The sequence below is a fragment of the Lissotriton vulgaris genome, chromosome 6 (genome assembly GCF_964263255.1).
Source record: "Lissotriton vulgaris chromosome 6, aLisVul1.2, whole genome shotgun sequence".
In the NCBI taxonomy this organism is placed as follows: Eukaryota; Metazoa; Chordata; class Amphibia; order Caudata; family Salamandridae; genus Lissotriton; species Lissotriton vulgaris.
Window position 1 is genome coordinate 406,157,619 of NC_141694.1, and position 24,568 is coordinate 406,182,186.

A 24,568-nucleotide genomic window follows, 5' to 3' on the forward strand; every position below is an offset into this window, starting at 1 on the left:
TGAGGTAAGTAGACAGAATATTGATGATTTAATATCGATATACAAAAATATTGAATTTAGTATATCAATAGTATTAAATATCGATGTTATGTATATCGATGTTAAAAATATCAATTTTAAGTGTTCTTAGAAATATCGATGTATGTAATGTCAATTGCAAAATTATTGTGTTAAAATATCGTTATTTTATTATATTTACCTATTTTTAAACTTTTTTTAGTACAATAATATTTAGTAAATGTTATAAAAATTCAAATTTGTATAATATTTTTTAAGGAGTGGGATGTTAGGTTTATACGGAATAAGGGTGTGGAGTGTTTTAAAATATATTTTCGAATTTAGAAAATATTTCTTTAGGAGCGGGGTGTTGGTTTCATTGGGGATAAGGGTTGGGACTGTTTTAAAATATTTGAATTACATTTTTAATACATTCTAATTTTTACATTTTAATTTTGAAAATATATTTTCGAATTTCCCCCCAAAAAATGTAGGAGCGGGATGTTGGGTTCATAGAGGATAATGGTGGGGAGTGTTTGAAAATAGTTTAGGTAAATATGAAATCAAAACAAATGTTAGTTATTTTGTTGATATTCAGAAATTATTGTTTTTGTATTTGGAAGTTGTGTTTATAGTGTATAATTTTGGTGAGTGTTCTACAAAAATTGTTAAAAAAAATAAAATGGATAATATTATTTGTGTGTACTGTATATTTTTACATAAATATTATCTAATATTTAATTCTTTATTATTAATATTTAACATTTGCAATGTTAAATAATGAACTTAATAATGTTCAATAGTAATTAATGCATTCATTTGTGTATAGTACATTAATTAAGTTTTATTTTCAGCTTCTCCCCTGAATTCATACTAATTGGAGTGGGAATAGTAAATGAATTAAGTTTTGTGTCCAACACCTACAAAGATTAAATGTTAATTGGAGTGTTAATAGTCCATTATTTAACTTTAGTGTCCAGCATCTACCCAGAATTAATACTTACTGGAGTGTGAAGAGTAAATTAATTAAGTTTAGTGTCCAGCACCTACCCAAAATTAATACTATATTGAGTGGGAGTAGTACATTAATTAGGTTTAGTATCCAGTGTTTACCCTGACATAATATTAATTGGAGTGGGAATAGTAAATTGATTACGTTTAATGTCCAACATCTACCCAGCTTAAATGCTAAATGGAGTGGGAATAGTAAATTAATTAAGTTTAGTATCCAGCTCCTACCCTTATTAAATGCTAACTGGAGTGGGAATAGTAAATTATTTGAGTTTAGTGCCCAGCACCTACCTTCAATTAATACTAACTGGAGTGGGAATAGTAAATCATTTAAGTTTAGTTTCTAGCATCTACCCAAAATTAATATTAACTGGACTGGGAATAGTAAAGTAATTAAGTTTAGTGTCCAGCACCTAGCCTTATTAAATGCTAACTGGGGTGGAAAAAGTACATTAATTAAGTTTAGTGTCCAACACACCCTGATTTAATGCTAACTGGATTGAGAATAGCAAATTAATCAAGTTTAGCGTGTAGAGCTTACCCTGAATTAATATTATTTGGAGTGGGCATAGTAAATTAATTAAGTTTAGTGTCTAGCACCTACCAAGATTAAATGCTAACTAGAGTGAATATAGTACATTATTTAAGTTTAGTGTCCAGCATCTACCCAGAAGTAATATTAACTGTAGTGGGAATAGCAATTTAGATATTTATGTATTCATTTGTATCCTTAAACAATTAATATAGTTTGAAGTACTAATGTAGTTTAGTTATAACATAGTTACAAATGAAAAACTAGAGAGGCAGATTACAATGGCGGGTAGACAAAGTCCGCCCGCCCTCGCAGCTGCAATAGGGACGGCCCGCCATAGGTGCGGCAGTCCCGCCAAACGGATTAGGATGTGCCCGCCACACTGGCAGGCGCATCCTGTATTTTAACATTGCGGCCGGCGGCAGCACCCGCCACCATGTTAAAAAACATGTGTCTCATATGCATGTACAACGTGACAGGCACAGCGCGGTGCCTGTCACCTTGTACATGCATATGTAGGGGGGTACCTCAGCACCCCACCACCCCAACCCCCGGGGGCCTGCAACGGGCCCCCAAAGGCATTCACCACCTATCTTTATGCGGCGGCAACCCGCCAAAAAAGACAGGCAACCTAATACCCACGGCAGTGCCTGCACAGCACCGCCTCCATAGACCCATTGTACCTGGTCTCACAAGGCGGGCGGTAAAGACCGACCTTGCGGGACCACAGCAGACGGTCTATCCTTCCGCAGAGATACGGTTTCCTTTCCCACCGCCACCCTAATTTGGCGGTGGGAATATTCAGGGTGATGGTGGGATATCCGCCACCGCCGGGCCAGCAGTCCTCACCGCCGTCCCAGTGGTGGTGGACTTCCCGCCATCGTACCACCAAAGGCATCCTAATACCCATGGCGGTGCCTGCACGGCACCGCCTCCATAGCCCCATTGTACCTGGTCCTGCAAGGAGGGTGTAAAAGGCCCGCCTTGCGGGACCACGGCAGACAGTCTTTCCAGGGTCATTACGATGGCGGGAAGTCCGCCACCACTGGGCCGGCAGTGAGGACTGCTGGCCCGGCATTGGCGGACTTCCCACCATCACCCTGAATATTCCCACTGCCAAATTAGGATGGCGGTAGGTAAGTGAAAGGTACTTCGGGAGACGGAAAGACTGTTCACCGTGGTCCCATAAGGCTGGACCAGGTACAATGAGGCTATGGAGGCGGTGCTGTGCAGGCACTGCTGTGGGTATTAAGATGCTTGTCTTTTTTGGTGGCGTCACTGCCACAAAAAGACAGGTTGTGAATCCCTTTGGGGGTCCTTTGGGGCCCCCGGGTGGTGTGGAGGGTGGGGTGCTGCACGAGCATGTACAAGGTTTCAGGCACTGCGCGGTGCCTGTCACATTGTACATGCATATGAGATACATGTTTTTTAACATTGTGGCAGGCGGTCCCTATTGCAGCTGCGGTGGCAGGCGGACTTTGTCCGGCCGCCATCGTAATCGGCCCCTCTGTTACTTATAAATATTACTTAATAAACTATATTTACTTAACATATATTTTGTTACATTAAATACACTATTAATAAAATGATACACAAAAAATTTACATTTTATTTTTTGATTGATGTTTATTTATTGAAAATGATTTTGCAATCAACACAAATATTTATTTTATTAAGTTTACATAATATAAATCAAGACATTTATGGGGCAAAATCATATTTATTTTACATGAACACATTATTTTAGACATATGTATATTTTTTAATTTTATAAATATGTAAAAAATACTTATTAACATTGGTAAAAAGTTTAATAGACATATGTAAACTTTGTGATATCAAATAATGCACTTTTTTTTATATTTTTAGAAACATTATAAAAAATGATATAATTATGAATACCAGTTGTTCATTTTAATTTTGTATTTTCAACATGTGTTATTTAGCTACAAATACTGTTGATATTTTACAAATATAACAGTTTCATATTTTATTAATACATTTGTGATGTTATACTTTGTAACATTTATTTTTTAAACAAATAACAATACATTTTAATTAATATGATTATTATGTAAAATATTAATATTAATAATTAGGACATTGTTTAATTTTGTTTTTATAAGGTTGACATTTTTTAAACATTAAATACAAAACTACATGTTTTAATACATGTTGTATATAAATTATTAATATATTGAACTATAATAATAAATATTATATGTTGAATAATATGTATTATTATAATTTAACAATGATGGAAAAATGGAAAATGAATTGAAACATATCAGTTATAAATTGCAGTAATTTAAGTAAACATTTTAGTAATATATATATATATGATAATACAATTTTATTAACAAAATTTTTGTTTTGGGTTATTTCGAAGGGTAGAAGCTCGCGATTGGGAGATGCGTCACGTCGAGGAAGATAAGAATAATTTTTGTTCTTTTGGCTATATTTTAAATTACATTTGAAGATAGTTAGCTTATAGTTATTGTACGTAGTGTTAGGTTTTTGGAGATGTGGCTATTTTTGTTTTAAGTTAGGCTTTTTCCTACTTTAGGAAACGTAAAATATGATAGAATATGTTTGAATACCGTGTGCATAATGTTTGAAAAAGTGTTATACTCTGTAATATGTGTATATCTGTGTGGGTGGGAATGTTTGTGTGTTTTTTACAGGTTTTAGTCGATAGAAGTCGTGGATATGAGAAGATTGTGTTTTTTTATTAAGGAAGTGTATATTAGTTAAAGTAACTAATAATTATTGAACACTTCCTTAATTTTTCTTGTTCTCATGGAGCGTTTTGTTTTTTTTTAAACATATTTTGTTTTTTTATGGTTCTTTGTTGGTGGATTTACGAATGGAGGATTACTGTTGGAACAGTTGCATTTTTACATTTTTTGGGGGTATTTTATTTTCCTATTTGGATTTTGAGATACCTGGATTGTTTTACAACATTTGGGATTTTCTGTCTACAGCTATGGGAATGGTAAGTTAATTTTATTACATATTTTGGGAGGGAGATGTTAAGTGGTTACTTGTTTTGATTTTTATATATTCATAAATTCGACTAATATGTCTATATATTTTTTATTGTTTTAATAAAAATATGTTAGACAAATGAATTAATTTTGTGAAAATATAAAAAATGATTTGTATGAATTAAAATTATTTTTATTGCAAAGTATTATATCTTTTAAACTCTATTGATAATTTAGAGTATGCTTTTAGCAACTATTTCTAGGTATTCTGGGCCTCTTGTTGTTGGGTATGGTCTGACTTGATGTAGATATTCACATATTTTTTTAGTTTGTTTGGATAGTTTAGGCCTGATTTGTGTTACAGATTACTTCATTCTTAACTGTGGGTAGCTCTGTCCTTTCTGGAGGGAAAGCAGGAGTTTGTGTAGTGTAGATGGACCTTGTCCTGTTGTTGCTTGAAAGGCATTATGCCAACCTTCAAAAGCGTTGTTTGTTTTGCCTCTTGGTTTAATGTGCTATGGTAGACATTCAACCATGAAATTTGGCATTTGGGTTGTCACCTATGTCCTGATCTATGAAGTCTTCCCACCCAGGTATCTTCAAAATAGCCCAGGAGGGGACATAATTTTGGTTTTGTTGCTGGTAGAAAAGACTTTCTATTAATAGGTTGTACTGTTCGGCCACGTCAGTAACTGGGACGTAGACCTATGGAATACGTTTTTTAATTTGGTATGTGAATTAATTGTTTGTCGCATATTCAACACTTAGGGCCCATTTCTGATCTCAGTCCGGAAATCAGTCCGACCGTCACGACTCTGGGCAGACCTCTGACCAACTTGTACACGCACTGTCCCAATGGCCTAGTACGATGCAATGCGGGTCAAATACAAACAACTCGCACAGAGTACAATATGGATGACCGACTTGTACGGAAAACAATCCGTCCATGCGAAACATCCGCAAAAGAGCCCAACGCGAACGACTCGTACAAGCATGTTGCTACATAGCCTAGCATCTGAGCGACGCAACAGATTTGTACACGATCGATGCTACATAGCCTAACAATGGGACATAGAACAGCATGAATGGAACAGACTAGGACAACCCCAAAAATACATGAACAACCATCCGTTGCGGTCAACGCAGCATTCATCAAATCTTTATTGATAATACATTAGAAACAGACAAAAAAAGTGCAAACAAATATTGGCATATCCAAAAGGAAAACATTATCTTGTTCATTTTATGTTAAGATAGCCCCACAACTCCACCTATATAAAGGGACAAAAGATTTATGATGATCCTTTGCAAATTCAACATACCAGACGGCAGAGCAGAACACCAGGCATCACTGATACATATACACACAACTCATCCACCACAACCTGTACACAACAAGCACCTGTAAAATAATAGACTGACCAAACACATCTTTACTCATACTCACTCATTATCACATTCCCACACACATCCATCTCCACCACCACCCATCACCATGTCCCCAAAGAAGAATCCAAATTTCACAGACTGTGAGTTGGAAGTAATTATAGAGGAAATTCTCAGAGTAGAGCCACAGTTATTTGGCAACTTGGTCCAACAGACATTGTCCCAGAGAACCAAGATGTGGGAGAGGATTGTCAACAAGGTGAATGCTCAAGCACCTTGTCTGCACACAATGGAGGATATCAGGAACAGGTATTATGATGTACACAGGAGGAAAAGAACATGCCCTGAGCCAGTGTACTAGTAGTGGCCCTCCTACCAAACCTGTGCATTTCACTTCCTGGGAGGAGAAAGTGCGGGCCATTCTACCACTGGAGGGCATACATGGAACATCAGGAGTACCAAAGCCTGGTGAGTACATACTCAAAAAGTCTATATTATCTAGCAAATACACAGCCACACACATCACTGTCAAGGACATAGTCATAGAAATCACTGTTATCAAATACAGAACTATATGAACCAAATGAGCATGTGATGTGTATGCCACTTATTCAAACAAATTAACATGCAATATTACAGTAATCTTTAACTATTTCATTACCTGTACCAACTGTACACCAAACACAGAAATTATTTTTGCTCAATACAGCATCCACCACTGTCAGCCATCTTGTCACCATGGGTAAATTTAATAACAGGGAAGCTGAGTCACTGGAAGGATGTGTGGTATGGCTGGAAAGGTGGGTGTTGCTAAAAGCATATTGGGAGTTGTAGTCACAGCTAACACTTCTCCTCCCACAAGGAACAACAAGTCCACCTTCAGCCATACACATTGCACAGGTAGTGGAAAAGTACTGGCAAGATGGTTGACATAGTGCCCTAGTGTGGGAAGCACAAGGCCCTGTTGGGAGTAGTTTTCAAACTAACTCCGGACACCTCTCTCAGGCATCTTGAATGTAACTCTTTTCTCACTGTCTTGTAACCATGCCTCATGGAGGCCTATTTGTTCTTGGTGGGAGGAAGAGTGGTAGCTCTGACTCCAGCTCTCAGCATGCCCTTGTAACACACACCCACCTCCCACAAATATGTACTGTCAATATGGCTGACACTGAGCTCTGGTGTGGGTAAGAGAAGTTCACGATTGGATTCCTCTTTTGAAATAGAGAATTTATTTACTAACAACATACCTGCAACATAACTTTCAATATCCATATGTTGAAAGATTGCCAAACTTTGCACTAACTCTCAGCAAGGCCATGTGATCCGATCACCAGTCTCATGCATCAGGGACATTACTAACAGGGAAGCTGATTCACAGGAAGGTAGTGTGGGATGGCTGGGAAGGTAGGTTCTGCTTAAAGCAAGATGGGAGTTGTAGTCACAGCTAACACTTCCCCTCCTACAAGGACCAACAAGCCCACCTTCAGCCATACACATTGCACAGGGAGTGGAAAAGTCCTGGCAAGATGGTTGACACAGAGCCCTAGTGTGGGGAGTACAAGGCCCAGTAGGGTGTTGTGCTCAAACTAACTCCTGGCACCACTGTCAGACATCTTGAATATAACTCTTTACTCACTGTCATGTAACCATGCCTCAGCGTGGCCTATTTGTTCTTGCTGGGAGAGGGAGTGGTAGCTTCAATTGCTGTTCCCAGCAGGCCCTTATTACACACACACACACACCTCCCACAAACATCAAACATGTAAAAGTGCTGTCACTGAGAGGGAATGAATATGTACTGTCAATATGGCTGACACTGGGCTCTAGTGTGGGGAGGACAAGTTCATGGTTGAATTCCTCTTTTGAAATGGAGAATGTTTTACTAACAACATCCTTGCAACATAACATAAAGGGAATAACCGGACCTGCTCTTGAGTGGCTGGTCTCTTTTCTCAGGAACAGGAGATTTCAAGTGCATTGCCCACCATGCAAATCCAGTGTAAGATGTCTCAGGCAAGGGGTTCCACAGGGCTCGATTTTGAGCCCTACATTATTCAATCTGTACATGGAACCCCTTGCCAAACTGGTGGAGTCATATGGTGTGGCAATAGTCTCCTATGCAGACGACACACAACTGGTGATCAATTTGTCCCGTGACCCAGTTGTGGATGCTGAGAACTTCTCGGCTTGCCTTGTGGCACTTGACGGCTGGATGAAACAGAACTGTCTCCGCCTTAATGGCAACAAGACGGAAGTTCTTATTGTAGGTCCATGCCCTTCCATCTGGACCTCTGCCTGGTGGCCCACTGAACTGGGCTCTGTCCCCATCCCAGTAGACACAGTTAAGAACCTTGGCTTTCTTCTGGACTCTAATCTAGCCTACACCAATCATTTGGGTAAGGTCGCAGGAAAATGCTATGGACTCTTGAAGATCCTAAGGAAAATCCTGGACCTATTGCCCCCCAGCTCCAGAAAAACTATGGTACACGCCTTGGTCACCTCCCAGTTAGATTATGGGAACTCCCTCCTGTGTGGACTTAGTAAAAAGGGCCTAACACAGCTACAACGCGTCCAGAACGCAGCTGCGAGGCTGGTCCTTAACCTCCCTAGGAGAGCCTCTGGGAAAAAGGCATTACGCTCCCTTCATTGGCTCCCAATAAGGGAGAGAATTAAATTTAAAACTATGTGCATCACCCACCGTATAGCTCACAAAAAAGCACCTCCATATCTGCAGGACTTGCTCCCAGTCTATCGTCCTTCACGTCCTTTGAGGTCGATGGGTAGCATGCTATTAGTGGTGCCTCGGATCCATAGAGCAAGAATGGGAGGACGTTCATTCAGACACCATGCAAGCAATGAATGGAATAACCTGCCTATCGAACTGAGGATGGAGCCGTCTGAAACCAGGTTCAGACAGAGGCTGAAAACCCATCTTTTCCCCATGATAAACTCAGCATAGTTCACCCGTTTCCCTGTGCTCACCCTCTGTGAGCTAAGCTGAAGAGTTGTAGGTAGGTTTGTCAGCGCGGGGACGCACTGTTCTCTGTGCAACCAAGCGCTTAACAAATGTCATAAACCAAACCAAACCATAACTTACAATATCCACATGTTGAAAGATTGCCAAACTTTGCACTAACTCTCAGCAAGGCCATGTGAACCAAATACCAGTCTTATGCATCAGCCATTTACTTTCATTGCACACATTTACTAATAGGGAAGCTGAGTTACAGGAAGGAAGTGTGGGATGGCTGGGAAAGTCGGTGTTGCTAAAAGCTTAACACTTCTCCTCCCTCAAGGACCAACAAGCCCACCTTCATCCATGCACCTTGCACAGGGAGTAGAAAAGTACTGGCAAGATGGATGACAGAGGGCCCTGGTGTGGGGAGCAGAAGGCCCTGTTGGGAGTTGTGCTCACACAAACAAGAGGCACCACTATCAGACATCTCAGCCAGTACCTTTCAATTCTCTGCATAGGACACATAGTACCAGGTGGTCTAGCTGTGCTATGTATGATGATGATGACTATCAGTGAATGCAAATACCATCATGCCCTGCCCTACACACACCTTCTCAGGCAGAACAAATAGCACTCTTGTGACTAGGCAGTTACTGAGTGTGAATGGAAATGTACTGGCAAGATGGCTACATAGGTGCTTCATTTAAGAATCAGAAAAAAGTCACATACAACTATACACTCTCATCCCCTTTCACAGCACATTTCTACTCACTGTCATGGAAAGCATAGTCCCAGGTGTGCTCACTGTGCTTGCTGTGAAGATGTGTGGAGGACAGGACATGATATAAGTTGCAGTCAGAGCACATTTCTATACACACACACACCCACACCTACACTGAAAAAGGTCATCAGTGACAATGGCTACCAGAAAGTGAATGGATGGTCCACAGCAACATGGCTGACACAGTTGCATTGCGTTAAGTGCCCAAAGGCTTCTTGTGATTAGCACTCATTTTAAACATCATGCAGCAGTATCAGCATCCTTTCTACTACACTCCCCTCACTGTCATTGATCCTTTGTCTATGAGGAGTAAGCTTGTCTGTTTACGAAGAGGGGTACGAGTTCTAGCTGCATAACTCAAGCCCAAAACCCACTGTAACTCACTGTTCTGACCATGAAAACATCAAATCACAATGCGGTTGTTGTACCAACTGTGTTGCAATTGATTGCGTTGTAACACATGTGATGTTATTGCTGTTACCCATTAACACATTCATCTAAGTACAATATAGTAAAAGTTGACAAAGATTAAGGATTGTCAGTGTGTAGGTTGCCACAACAATTTGACTTCTTCAAACATGCACATAGGCAAGCACACATTCACAAATCTTGAAAAACATAGGAAGAGTATGTATGTCATTGTTAAAGCACATATGTGGGAAATATCAATACACCTGTGTTATGCACAGGGTGTCACATGCTAGTCAATGTCTATGTACAGTCAAGGAAACAAGACATACACATTAATGCACCAAGTTTGACATATGTGGAAAAGCACGTCTTGTACAAATCATTATGTTCTCATAACTAATAGGCCGGTGTCTGTGATGACTCGAGTATATATTGTTCAAAATTCTACATAATGTACAAATGTTTTTCTTATGTGTATGCTACGTTGCTCTGTGAAAATACACAACAAACATTGTCTCTCAATTCTACCCACATGGTTTTATGATGACACTGCAAGAACAGACCAAGAATCACAGGTCCAGACTCCAGTTGAACCTGAGATTTCCAGTGTGAATGTCTCTAAGCCCTCCTTGGATGAAGACGACCAACTGACCAGAGACTTTGGCCAGGTAGTTGGGATCCTCAGGGACATGAACCAATGACAGGCTGCCCTTGTTGAATGAATGGAAAGACATATGGACCATATGGAAGCAAACTGGTCAAAATAGATGATCTTACTGCAGTGCAGAGGGACATACTCACCTGCCTCCTCCAGATAGCAAACACCAGGAGCCAACCTCTCTGTGTGCCCACTACATCTTTTGTCTTAACATCTGTAAATGCCACAGGGAGTACTGAGGACTCTGGCGGAGAGTCTCCTGCACAACAGCAGCCTGCGCCTGAGGGTCTACCCCAGAAAAAGAATAGGGGCCGTCCGAGGAAGGACAATTGAGAGACTGATGGCCATGCATCCCCCCAGGGAGTGACAACATGCTCATGATATCCTCCATTGTGTGCTAAACGTTCACTTTGCTTACAGTCACAGGTCTCTCCCACATGTGATGGAGGGTCCAAGTTGGATAATTCGATCAAATGACTGTGGACTTTGCTCTGAAACTTTTCATCTACCACCACTTCTAACTCCTGTGTGAACTTTGGATTTCATCATTTGTACAGCATTTCACCTTTCTTGTTATATTTCACACATGCACTGCAATACCAATATATTCACACAATATTTGTATTTTTATGTGACTGAAGCCATCATTGAAATGATGATCTATATAACAAGGAATTATCTGCAAAAAAAAGTAAAGAAGTATAGCTACTGTACTGTGAATAAATGTCACATGACACTTATGAGTGATACACACAAAAAGGTTAACACAACACACATAGTACATGCCATACATCATCATTGCCTCCACTGTTGTAAAATTGAAGAAAATAATTGCACAAACAATGATCATTGTTTTATGAACTGAACATCAGGGCATAAATACTGTATATACATTAATGTTGGATGTGTGAAAACAATGTCACAAATAATAGATCCCTTTGGGAATTCTATCTTACACACACCACTGCTTGCTTGTTATTCGACTCACAAAACCCATATATCAACTTATCAATTTTCACTCACCCAACAGGAGCTTCAAATATTAGCCAATTATTCAAATGTACATTTTTTTATTTATTTATACATTGCAAGTTCATTATAACACAATTTAAAAACAGATCAAACACAGCGAGTCAATGACTATAAATTTAAAAAGAAAAGTGCATGAAAATGTGGAAAACTAATGTTCACATTCAAATTAAAATACTTTGCGGGACAAAACCTCACAAATAATGCTGCCCCTAAAGGAGCAAATTATCTTTAAAAGTGACCAATATGATCATATGCATAAAAACTTCATATACATAAATAGTTCTTAAACATTAGAATCTAATGTATTCATCTTTTGAGCTGTTATAGCTACTTTACATGCAAAACACATAAAATATAAAATAAATAAACATATACATCAAGATCATTGGCTACTTAGGCTAACAGTGCTCCTTAAATACACATTCACACCTCAGAGCCTTTTGAGTGTCCCCGGCAAACTTCCAACTAACATATCATCATGTATGACAAGACGGTATAAAACCGTTCAAAGTGTATAAGAGAGTGTATAAAACTCATAGAGCGAGTGCATAACAGATAAAATTACACTCTTACATAGGGCTGTTTCAAATATAAAAAAGGCACCTGAAAGAAATGTACTGATAGTCTAGGGACACATATAAAGGTATGTCATTATCAAAGGGGACACAGCATCCTCCTGGATGTGTTAGTTGAAAATATTTTCCCATTGTATATACAACGTTATTCATGTGATAGCTTCCATATCCACTCAAACCCACCTTAATCTGGGCGAGTGATACATATACGGGGACAAAACCTCCCAATCTCCAAACTTCCGGGGAAGTTTCCCTCAAAGGCCTCAAATTCTAATAAATAGAACACACCAAAAAATTGTGATGTGAGAATTGTACCCTTAGTAAAAACCGCTAATCTGCATGCTCTCTGAACCTACCCCATAAGTAGTTGCAATACATCCGTCAGAATCAGCGTTCCACAGACAAATACAAGTTTCTGCTTCAAGATAAACTACTTATAAGCAAGATGTAAACATGAAATTTAATACTCGTACTTTTAAATGCCGAGTGGAAATTAGGCTCTTTAAGACACCAGATGGGCGATTTACCTTAAAATGAGATATTCAACCTCAAATTTCTTTGCGGAGCACTCAATATGCCTGTCGTCTTTTTTAATATGACTCGCGGACAACCTGCATTTCAAAGGAAAGATATCGGCAGGCATGTTAAAGCCTATCCCGATCGATCCTGCAAATTATACTAACAACCTTACTAGTCTATGATGTGTGGAAACAGACAAGACAAGCCTCAATGTGGCTAACAGCTTTATTACACAGGCACAAGATCTTGCCCTCACCACAAAAGCAAGCAGATGACAATGTCAATACACACAAATAAATGGACAATATCATAATATGTCAGAAGTGAAAGTGTGGCATAGATTCATGGTCAAAATCAATATTCCATTTTGGAACTGCATTGTGGGTCTTGTAGGTCACATCTATCCATACAACAGCCAAAGGACCATGTGAAGGAGAGACACAGAACAGGGATACATTCAAAATGTAGTCCTTCTAAGATCTCCCTAAACTTTTTCTGCATTTTCTATTCTAACATTTTAATACCAGCAGTGAGTAATGTCAACACTGTACTGGTGACCATTATAACTTAATATACACTGACCAAAAATAAAGACCATGTTAAGTAGCATACACTCACATGTATCCAAACAAACTATCCAACATACACATATCATGCAAAGAAAATTCTATATCAAATCATCTTAGCATACTTACACTCATACGAAAAAGTTGTTTATGAACTGTCTTCTAACATCATCCTCCACCTCTTCATCACTGGTAAAGTGTCTCAGTACAGGATCCACCCCTGCTGGAGGCTGCTTGTCTCTGTCATCATGTATGAGAGGTAGCTTCTTCCTCATTGTCAGGTTCTGTAGCATGCAAGTCACGATGATGACCTTACATACCTTTGATGGTTCATATTGTAGTGCTCCTCCTGTATGGTCTAGGCAACAACATCTTGTTTTAATTATTCCAAATGTTTGCTCAATTACTCGCCTGGTCCGCCCATGTGCCTCGTTGAATCGTTTCTCAGCAGGGTTGACTGGGTACTTGAGTGGTGTCAGAAACCACAGCATTTTGGGGTATCCATTGTCTCCTACATTTAACATAGAAAAATTAAACATTTATCTGAAAAAGGGGTACAACATGACATACACATAACACACAACAGAAAGAGACAACATTATCCACCAACAAGCCAGGCATCCTCATTTTGCAGCTGAGACATCATCTGTGGATTCCGACTATTTTTCATGATGTACGTATTGAGTGCTGATCCAGGGAAACGTACACAGACATATGAGATGATCATGTCAGCCAGACATACCACCATGGCATTTATGGAGTGTTTGCGATTCCTGTATGTCTGTTCATTGGCTTGTGGTGGGATCAAAGCCACATGTGTACCGTCAATGGAGCCTATGACATTTGGCATGTGTCCTAAAGCATAAAACCTACTCTTGATAGCACAAAACTGTTGTGGTGTTGGGAACCTGATGTAGAAGTTCAGATAGTTCAACACTGCCTCACACACATCACTTGCACATGACTGAACATTGTCTGTGACATCCCACCAGCAGTAGCCACAGTATACTGGAAACTTCCTGTGGCAAAAAAATGTAGTGTGCCATCACCTTCACCTTGGGAGTCAGCACAAAGGGATATGTGTGTCCAGGTTGCAAATGGGGGCAAACTGGTCTACCACTTTCACAATGAGTGCTCTGCTGAAGCGGTATCATCTGATGTCAAAAACTGTACTATCACATACACAAAACATCCATGATGTGTAGCACATCTGTATTTCACACGCATACATGTAAGTGTGTGACACAAAGACACAACAGCAACTCACATGACAAATACAAGATAATAACTATGATTAAATACAAAAGTTACGTCAACAAGGAAGTGTCTGCATTGTACAAGACTCTCATACTGTGGATACACATTAACTGACTTCACACTATACACTTTTTGACACCGAGCCAGGAAAAACAATGATTATGCGTGTATGTAACCTGGGTTAACACAATGATCACCTGGGACTGTGTCCAAGCATAGGAGGTTGATCTGTAAAGTGGTCACTCACAGTTGTGATTTTCCGCAGAAATAATATATTTGGTGCACAGGCGGCTTTGATCATCATCGGAGTGTTCTTTGTAATGTTCCATGTACATTATGCCATGTGCCTCACTCCATCCACATGGATATTTGTTATACTGTCTGACATGCTGATGTATCATTGTTGTGCACTTGAGCCCCATCCAAAATGTGGTGTTTGCATGCTATACTTGTTCACTACAATGAGGAACGAGGCAGGTGACTATTCAATGGACGCATGTGCCGCATCCTGAACGAGCCTGATGCATTGATTGGCTGTTTACTACAACAAGGAACGAGGTGGGTGAGTATTGCATCCTGACTGAGCCTGACGCACTGGTTGTCATGCTGACAGATGCACATTTTGTTTCTTGTACGATTCGTGTGCGATCAGAATCGGTTAACTATTTGTAAAAATTTTCCAATTCAATGTTATGATGAGTTAAATTTGAACGTCGTGGGAGGGGTGTCCGATGCGTGTAATATTATGGATTGGACTAAATCATATAATGCAAACGACTCAGACCTATCAATTTAGAGGCATGGAACAGAGTCCGCCTCTGCTGCACAGATATAAGTCTGTCTGTTCCCAAGGGAAATCACTTTCCTGCACTACATGATACTGGACTTCATCTCACCATACCACTGCTGCTATCTCTGCATACTCTGGATTCTACAGTGGCACATAGTATGGAGAGGGCCCCAACTTCACAGGAGAAGAAAACAAGGCCCTCCTGGACAGCCTCCTTCCACATTCCAGCAAGCTGTATGGAAAACCAGAGAAGCAGGTGAGTGTTGATTTCACAGCAATTTAGATCAGACATGTAAAAAAAAGTGCTAGCATTGTGATCCCAAGGGCAAGCGTACAAACCTAGGTAATGTAAGTCTTAAACTGTGTAAATTTGTGTACTGGACAGCTTAAGTGATGTAGGAGTGTGTGTAATGGCTTAGACTTTTCTGCACTGAGGGAGATGTTTACACAGGACAACTGGCCATGATGATACTTGGCTACCCTTTAGCCATCATGTGACAGTCTGACCATGGCTGCCCATGGCTCATATGTCCATGTGTGTGAAATGTAGCATATGGAGTAATGGCGTGTTACCATGTCATCCTTACAGGTCGACGCCCATCAGAAGCACAAAATTTGGATGACCATCGTCCGGGCCGTAAAATCTGTGGGGGAATACAAACGTCTCGTCTGCCACTGCCAGAAGAGGTGGCAGGACCTCCTTGGCTGGACCAGGAGGATTGCGAGGGTCCAGCTGAAGCTGTCACTTCCTCTTAAAAGGGGTGGAAGACAGACCCTGACCCCCCCACATGCTCAGGATACTGACGGGGATCTTACCTGACCTGGATGGGCAATTAAAAGCCAGTTAGCAGCAAGGAGGGGGTGAGAATGTGCCATGTTGATGAATGTTGTACGACATGCTTTTTGCACTCCCTCAGCCTGCTTACCCTCTCACAGGTCGTAGGTCTGCTCAGACAACACTTCAGGTCCAGATTGTAACTATAACCCATTATCTTTGATGTCAAGGTGTGTCCCTCTCTGTCTGAGGCAAGTGTCACTTAGGTGTTGTGAATTAGTTGTAGTCCAATTTCCTGTGATCAGCACCATATACAACTGGTGCAGTGATTTGTCCATCAGGAGTGAATTAATTGTCAGACCTGTCCATCAGGAGTGAATTATTTGTCAGACCTGTGTAGGCACATTGGTTGATATATGACCTGTACTCTGTATAGTACCCACATTTAATTTAAATATGTGTATGTAGGTGCACATTTGCTCACAAAAACAATGTTACCCATATGTGCAGCAGGTGAGACCAATGTGGAAGCCTCAGTCAACTGTGATTTTTTTTCAAAATCTCTAGTTACCTACACAGTGCTCTGTGTAATCACATGTACCACATGTACCAATGTCATGTATGCCAAATAGGCTGTACAGGACACTGGCACATCTGATGTTTGTATGTCAGGCAACACTTTCACCATTGTAATTTGATAAATACATGTATCAGACTTCTTGGTAGTGTGTACATATATAAATGTTTGAAATACACATGTGTCATTTCTTGGAAATATTTACATATATTTAATGTGTCTTAGATACACAGGAGTAAACATGTGTGTATCATCCCTTGACTGTGCATAATGTTTGCATCAACGTATATGTTAAGTGTGGGCCAAAAATCAGTTCCGCTCGCGGAATTTGCAGATTTTCGGCAATTTCGCGATCAGCGAATCACATGAAATTGCCGAAAAATCTGCAAATCCGCTTGCGGGCTGATTTTTTTTTGGGCCCACAGGAAGCACAGTTAACAAGGCAGGTGCTCGAGTTGAAGCTAAGTTTGTAACCATTTTAGAATGACACCAGCAAGCTGCGAGAGTTGAAGTTGCTTACTTGTAAGTTGTAAATTCAATTCTAGCAGCTTGCTGACGCCCTTCTAAAATGTTTACAAAGTTAGCTTCAACTCAGGCACCTGCCTTAACTCTGTAAGTGCTTGCTGTGGGCCGAAGATTAAACCTCAACAGAAAGCACTATACAGATATAAATGAAGCAGGTGCCCGAGTTGAAGCTCAAATTCAGTAAAGTTTTAATCAGCCCAAAACATTAGTGAGTACGGTCGATGCTGGGCAAGTGTGCTTTAACCCCATATCTGCTGTTGGAAATTAGCAGTAATACTCGAGGGAGGTCTCGATCGCAACCCCTGCGTAGTTCCTGTAACCAGGAGGCTGCTTTGTCCTCACCTGCTGCCCTGCTCGCTCTCTGACCTTCTACACAAAGGCATGTGAACACGCATTGAAGCCCTGCACCACACACTAGCAGTATCAAATGTCTTCCCGCCCTTTCCCAATCCCAACTATGATGGACAGCTCACTCAAAGGACTTTGGCGCGGTGGCAAGTTACAGGCACACATGGTCAGTGGAGACAAATCTTATAGTCCTTTATGCAGCTGCAGTGTAGGAAAAGCACTATCATTTACCCAACGAGGTAGCACTTACTGATTAGCCAGTAGAAAGTACTCCAGTTGAGTAGAGGTATTGCACAAAACGGTGGCATCTTCGTGGATGACTATGCAGGGCAGGATTCATTCTGCCACGAGGCTCCTGTCACAAAAATTAAACCTCAACAGGAAGCACTTACAGATATAAATAAAGCAGGTGCCCGAGTTGAAGCTCAAATTCAGTAACGTTTTTATCAGCCCAAAACATTAGTGAGCACGGTCAAGGCTGGGTAAGTGTGCTTTAACCCCATATCTGCCATTGAATATTAGCAGTAATACTCGAGGGAGGTCTTTGACTCCCTGAGTTTCTCGAGCGCAACCCCTGTGTAGTTCCTGTGACCAGGAGGCTGCTTTGTCTTCACCTGCTGCCCTGCTCGCTCTCTAACCTTATACACAAAGGAATGTGAACACGCATTGAAGCCCCGCACCACACACTAGCGGTATCAAACGTCTTCCCGCCCTGTCCCAATCCCACTATGATGGACAGCTCACTCAAGGGACCTCAGCGCATTTTGGCGCGTTGGCAAGTTACAGGCACACATGGTCAGTGGAGACAAATCTTCTGGCCCTTTACGCAGCTGCAGTGTAGAAAAAGCACTATCATTTACCCAACGAGGTAGCACTTACTGATTAGCCAGTAGAAAGTTCTCCAGTTGAGTAGAGGTATTGCACAAAACGGTGGCATCTTCGTGGATAACTATGCAAGGCAGGATTCATTCTGGCACGAGGCTTCTGTCACAAAAATAAACCTCAATAGGAAGCACTTACAGATATAAATAAAGCAGATGCCCGAGTTGAAGCTCAAATTCAGTAACATTTTAATCAGCCCAAAACATTAGTGAGCACAGTCGAGGCTGGGCAAGTGTGCTTTAACCCCATATCTGCTGTCGGAAATTAGCAGTAATACTCAAGGGAGGTCTTTGAATCCCTGAGTTTCTCGAGCGCAACCCCAGTGTAGTTCCTGTGACCAGGAGGCTGCTTTCTCCTCACCTGCTGCCCTGCTCGCTCTCTGACTTTATACACAAGAGGCATGTGAACATGCATAGAAGCCCCGCACCACACACTAGTGGTATCAAACGTCTTCCCGCCCTTTCCCAACTATGATGGACAGCTCACTCAAGGGACCTCGGCGCCTTTTGGCGCAGTGGCAAAGTTACAAGCACACATGGTCAGTGGAGACAAATCTTCTGGCCCTTTACGCAGCTGCAGTGTAGAAAAAGCACTATACATTTATCCAACGAGGTACCACATACTGATTAGCCAGTAGAAAGTACTCCAGTTGAGTTGATGGAAATCGCCCAAAAATCCGCGAATTCACAGGCAAATCCGCGAATTCGCAGACATTTTTGCGATTTTGCGCGATAATTCGCGGACAGCAGATCCGCAAAATTCACCCATACTTGGTATATGTGTATTCTGCATTACTTAGTTTTTGAGGGCTCAGAGGACTTCATGGAGACATTTAATAACTTGACATACTTCAATGTCTGAGTTGAAAAAAATTACGCTTGTCAAAGTGTCAGTATTGTGTGTAGCACATACGGGACATGTATACTTGACCACAACAGATGTTGTTTTGATCTGCCACCACATGTATTTTTACACTGTGATGACATACCACTTGAGTTTTACTGATCCTGTTACAAGAGTCAGTACAGACTGTTCAGACAGACAGGCTGTGGAATATTTTTGCTGAGCTCATTTTGTGAGGATGCAGTATTTCAAATTGTCTGTTCTGCATGCAGAGTTTTAGAGCACTGATGTTCAATACATAGGTCCCTATCTTGATGACTGTGGATAGCAATATGTACATCATGTAAACTCAATTGACTTGTCCATTCCAAATACCGTGTCACTCAGGATTCCCTTGCAGGAGATGATACAGGTTTGTAAGGACACATGACCCTCAGGAGCATTACTGATCTGACATGACGCCAAATAGTTTGTTAGTGGACATGTATTTATTGGTTATCTAAATATATCTAACAGATGTTTAACATGCCATCAGATGTTTGGGAAGCATAGTTTACTGGCAGACAGACAAGTGCCATTCCCACATATGTATGAAGAGAACAAAAACCTAAGTTAAAATGATGCTAATGTATGCTCTGTGACGTGTTTATGATGTAACTCATGTGTCACGTCTATGCAGATGACTGATGTGAATCTCTTTCTCATCCTTGTTAACAGGATCATCAACGACTACAGAAGGAGGAGACAGTTCCATAGAACACGGGGAAGCGGAGAGCCAAACTGGGTACACTGCAGAGGAGGAGGAGGGACCCAGTGGCACAGAGGGTGAGGGGTGCCACACTGAGGGCCAGTCAGAGACATCAACATCTGCAGAAGACAACAAAAACTTCAGTGATGACTTCCTTGAAGTGGTGGATACTCCCACATCAGTGGACACAAGTTCAGAGTCTGCCACCACCACCACCTCCACCCTCACAGCTGCTCTCATTCCCAGGGGCTGTGGAGCCTCCCGTGTTATGGAGCATGTCTCCTTCGTGCCAGGCACTGAACCCCCTGCATCTGTCCCCCCTGCTGTCCTGAGGGTGGAGGACGTGGATTTACTGAAACAGTTACATGTGGGGCAGATATCCAAGCTGAGTGTCCTCCATGCACACACCAGTCTTTTGGCACAATTGGTGTCCTACCTGGAGGGCATCTCATTCTCATCAAACATGTCTGCCCTACAGCGATCCAATCAGACCATGGCCTCTTTCCTGATGGCATCAGTCTCCCTCCTTCAGCAGTTCCTCACCGCTCCAACCCCTGCCCCAAACACAGTCACCATTAACCTACTTGACCCCAGAACACTCACACAGGCCCATGCCCAGACAGCAACAGACACAAGTAGCACACTACCGCCCAAAACAAAGTCAAAAAATAAATCATGCAAACTCAGGGGACTGACATCAAACACACAGGGGAGAAGGTAAAATACTCACACACCCATCCACAGGCACTCCGCTTCCCGTAGCTACCTCTACCCCTGAAACACCTACCCTTCACTCTTAGGCAAAACCTTCATTGAGGTTCGCTTCCCCTTCAATCTTGGCCTCTTCCCCAAAGATTCATCTGACCACACTCCTAAGGGGAAGAGGAAATCCCCAAGGGCATTGAGCGGATCCACCCCTGAAGGCACCCCCTCCCTAAGAGTAGCCACACTGAGCCCCCCTCGGTACTTCACCCACGACCAAATAATCTACTTCCCCAACAACATCCAAAACTTCCACCACAAAATCAACTTCCACACGGTCCAAGCCAATGCCTCCCAAAGTTCTGACAGACACCAACTGTGTTTCCCCCACACACCATTACACCATCCCCAAGATAGTCAGTCTTTCCCCCTAACACAGCCACTTCCCCTCCCACTACACCACATGTTCTGTCTGTTCCTGACACTGAAGTGAAGCACACACCCCATCAATCCAACCTGTCCACTGCAGTGGACCTACCACCCACTCAATCCGACCTGGCCACTGCAGTGCAACCATCACCCCCTCAATTTAACCTCTCCACTGCAGTACACCCACCACTCCCTCAATCCAACCAGTCCACTGCAGTACACCCACCACGCCCACAATCCGACATGTCCACTGCAGTGGATACCAACACTAGAGTAGGCACCATCCCTCCCACAACCCACACTGGTACACCCTAGTCCTATCCGTTCGGTGCCTGGCAAGGTCATATAGATGCCCCTCCAGGGTGAGATGTCACAGATTTGTTTCAGTGCAGGCATGCAAGGGGGTCATCCTTATTTGCATACCCTCAAGGACTCTAAAATATTGGACTGGCCATTGGCCTTATTGTTCTATTTGGAAACATTTTATTATGAGAATGCTGAATAAAGCACTTATTTATTTTGAAGCATTTATTTGGCTGCAACCAGCTTTGATAATAAGTGAACTATCATTGATGGGCTAATGTTGTATTGTGTTTACAATGATATGGTGATGTGATGGACTACATGTGCTCCATGGATTATGTGTCCTATCACAGTTTGTATCTGAGTCCTTATTGAATAGATTATCAGGTTTTCATGAGCCACAACATTTGTGAGCATGATGTTAACATGCGCATATTAAAATCAATAAGATTTAATTAACTTTTCGACATAGGTCATACTGACATTTGTAGACATTGTGCAAATCGTTCAAAGTGCAAACATCTAGGATGGACATGCAGAATAGCCCTGTGATGAGCTAGGAGTCATCTGTCTCATTTTAGAAATTGTGTATAACTGAACTGTTACTAAGTGCAGATGAGTTCAGACACACACATGTACACATGCTGACGTAAACTAAGTCTTCAGTATTTGTTGTAGCCATGTCTGAGTGAAAAAATGACATGGTAGACCCCAGCCAAGGACTAGCTTTATAAAGATGACCTTCCACTGTAGGGAATTCAACTCATGGCAGTTTGTTAATCAGTGACATATCCTGTTACCATGATGTGTGTCAGATGAGCAGTAATCTCTGTCTTCCAAACAACTTTCATACCAAGACTATAGTCCCAGCATATTTCCCTGTTTCAGTAGCTTTCTGTGTGCTGACAAGGCCAGTGCTTTCTAAACCTATTTTAATTTGGGTGGCGACCATGTGGGTACATCATTATAATAGAGTCATTCTGATGACATCCCTATTTGGGTTGAGACAAGGCCCTGCAGTATGATGAAACCCCCATGTGACACATTCTAAATTTTCACAAGTAACATTTCTGATAGCATCATCATCATGTTTTAAATCTGTGATATCTTTTTGCAAGTGTGGCACTTATATGTGTCAATGACTGCCTCCAATCAGCATATTCTACCATTCCAAATAGCATGCATGGCATGTGACACAGTGAACAATGGTGAGTGTGGTAATATAAGTATGGCACACATCCTGACTTAGCATCACAGAGAGTCTGTATACATGATACTGTCACCACAGTGCTGTTGCCTTGAGGGTAGTGTGGAAGTGATTCAGTCTCTTGAAGCATTGTTTGTTCTTCCACAGAGCTTGTTCTGCATGTAACTGTTGTTCACCTGCACATCAACCAATGCCTGATTGCCACCATTGGCTATTCAAGACAAATATGAATTGCTTCCAGATTGGACTGACAACACATCAGCCTCAATCCAATTGTGCCCCACCTCGAATGCGTCAGGCCAGGCTGAGTCAGCGTCCACAATGACACATGTTGTATTTGTTATGCAGCGTGTGACTGTGCGGTTTTCCTAGTGAAGTTCACACATGAATTTCACATGTCTTTGTTGGACATGGAGTGAATGATGTGCTTTGTTTATTTCTCTACTGGCCCTAGGACTCCTACATGTTCACACTGCACATCCTCCTGATTTCACCAGTCAGCGTTGCTGTCACAGCGTGGTATGGTGTTTCATCATAAATGTAGCTTTGTGATTATATTCTCTGTGTTTACTGCCGCTCATACCACAAAAGTAGTTGTTGATGTATTTGTGATAGTCTCATGTCACTATGTGCATTTACACATTGCTGTTAGTGTTAGCTCCCCACTGACAAGATTGCCAGCACAGGGCTGCGGGTATGTATTCCCCCCAAGTTACTTCTGCTGTGCTGCAGGTGTTACACACACATTACCCTTTTTGGCTCAATGATGCATGTGTGGTTTGCATCCCAATACACATATTTGATATCCCATGAAAGAGTCTAACACCACAAGCACATATTTGTCACTAAAAGCAATGTGGGGTTTGCCCCTCAATACACATCCTACCAATCACGTGAAGGGGGTTTGACCCCACTAGCACATATTTGTCAATATAATCAATGTAGGGTTTGCCCCCAAATACACATCTTAGCAATCACGTAAAGGGAGTTTGACCACACTAGCACCTATTTGTAACTATAATCAATGTGGGGTTTGCCCCCAATATACATATTAGCAATCACATGAAGGGGGTTTCAGACCACTTACACATATTCGTCACTATAACCCATGTGTGGTTTGCATCCCAATACACATATTAGCAATCGTGTGAAAGGGGTTTAACCCCACTAGCAAATATTTGTGACTATAATACATGTGGGGCTTGCCCCCCAATACACATATTTGGTATTACAGGCATGACCTTTGAAGCACACATACACTTAATTATCAGTACTGTGATGGGGGTTTTAGCCACCTAGGTATAAAGTGTGGTGGTGTTTAAAAACAGAAACACCACCACCTATTGGGTACACATTACTGTGAGTCTTCTGCTATTATCCCCTATTGTGTGACCATTACTATGAGTGATGGCCATCCACCCCCTTATGGGGTCTGAAAAGCTGGCAGTAAGATGCATCCACCCCCCCATGGATAGGGCAATGCTGGTAGTGATAGTCATCCACCCCTATAGGTAGAGTAGGCTAGTAGTGATAGGCGTCCACCCCCCCTATGAGGTGGGCAATGCTGATAGTGAGAGGCGTCCACCCCCTTATGGGGTGGGCAATGCTGGTAGTCATAGACATACACCCCCCTATGGGCAGAGTATGCTGGTAGTGATAGGCATCAACCCCCTATAGATAGAGTATGCTGGTAGTGATAGGCATCCACCCCCCTATAGGTAGAGTATGCTGGTAGTGAAAGGTATCCATCCCCTTATGGGGTGGGCAATGC

General features: G+C 41.6%; 1 pseudogene; it reads left to right on the top strand.

The window, feature by feature from the left end:
* The window catches only part of LOC147707382 (uncharacterized), a 112,736-nt pseudogene extending 91,675 nt beyond the window's left edge, over positions 1-21,061 (top strand).
* The last annotated feature ends 3,507 nt before the right edge of the window (positions 21,062-24,568 follow it).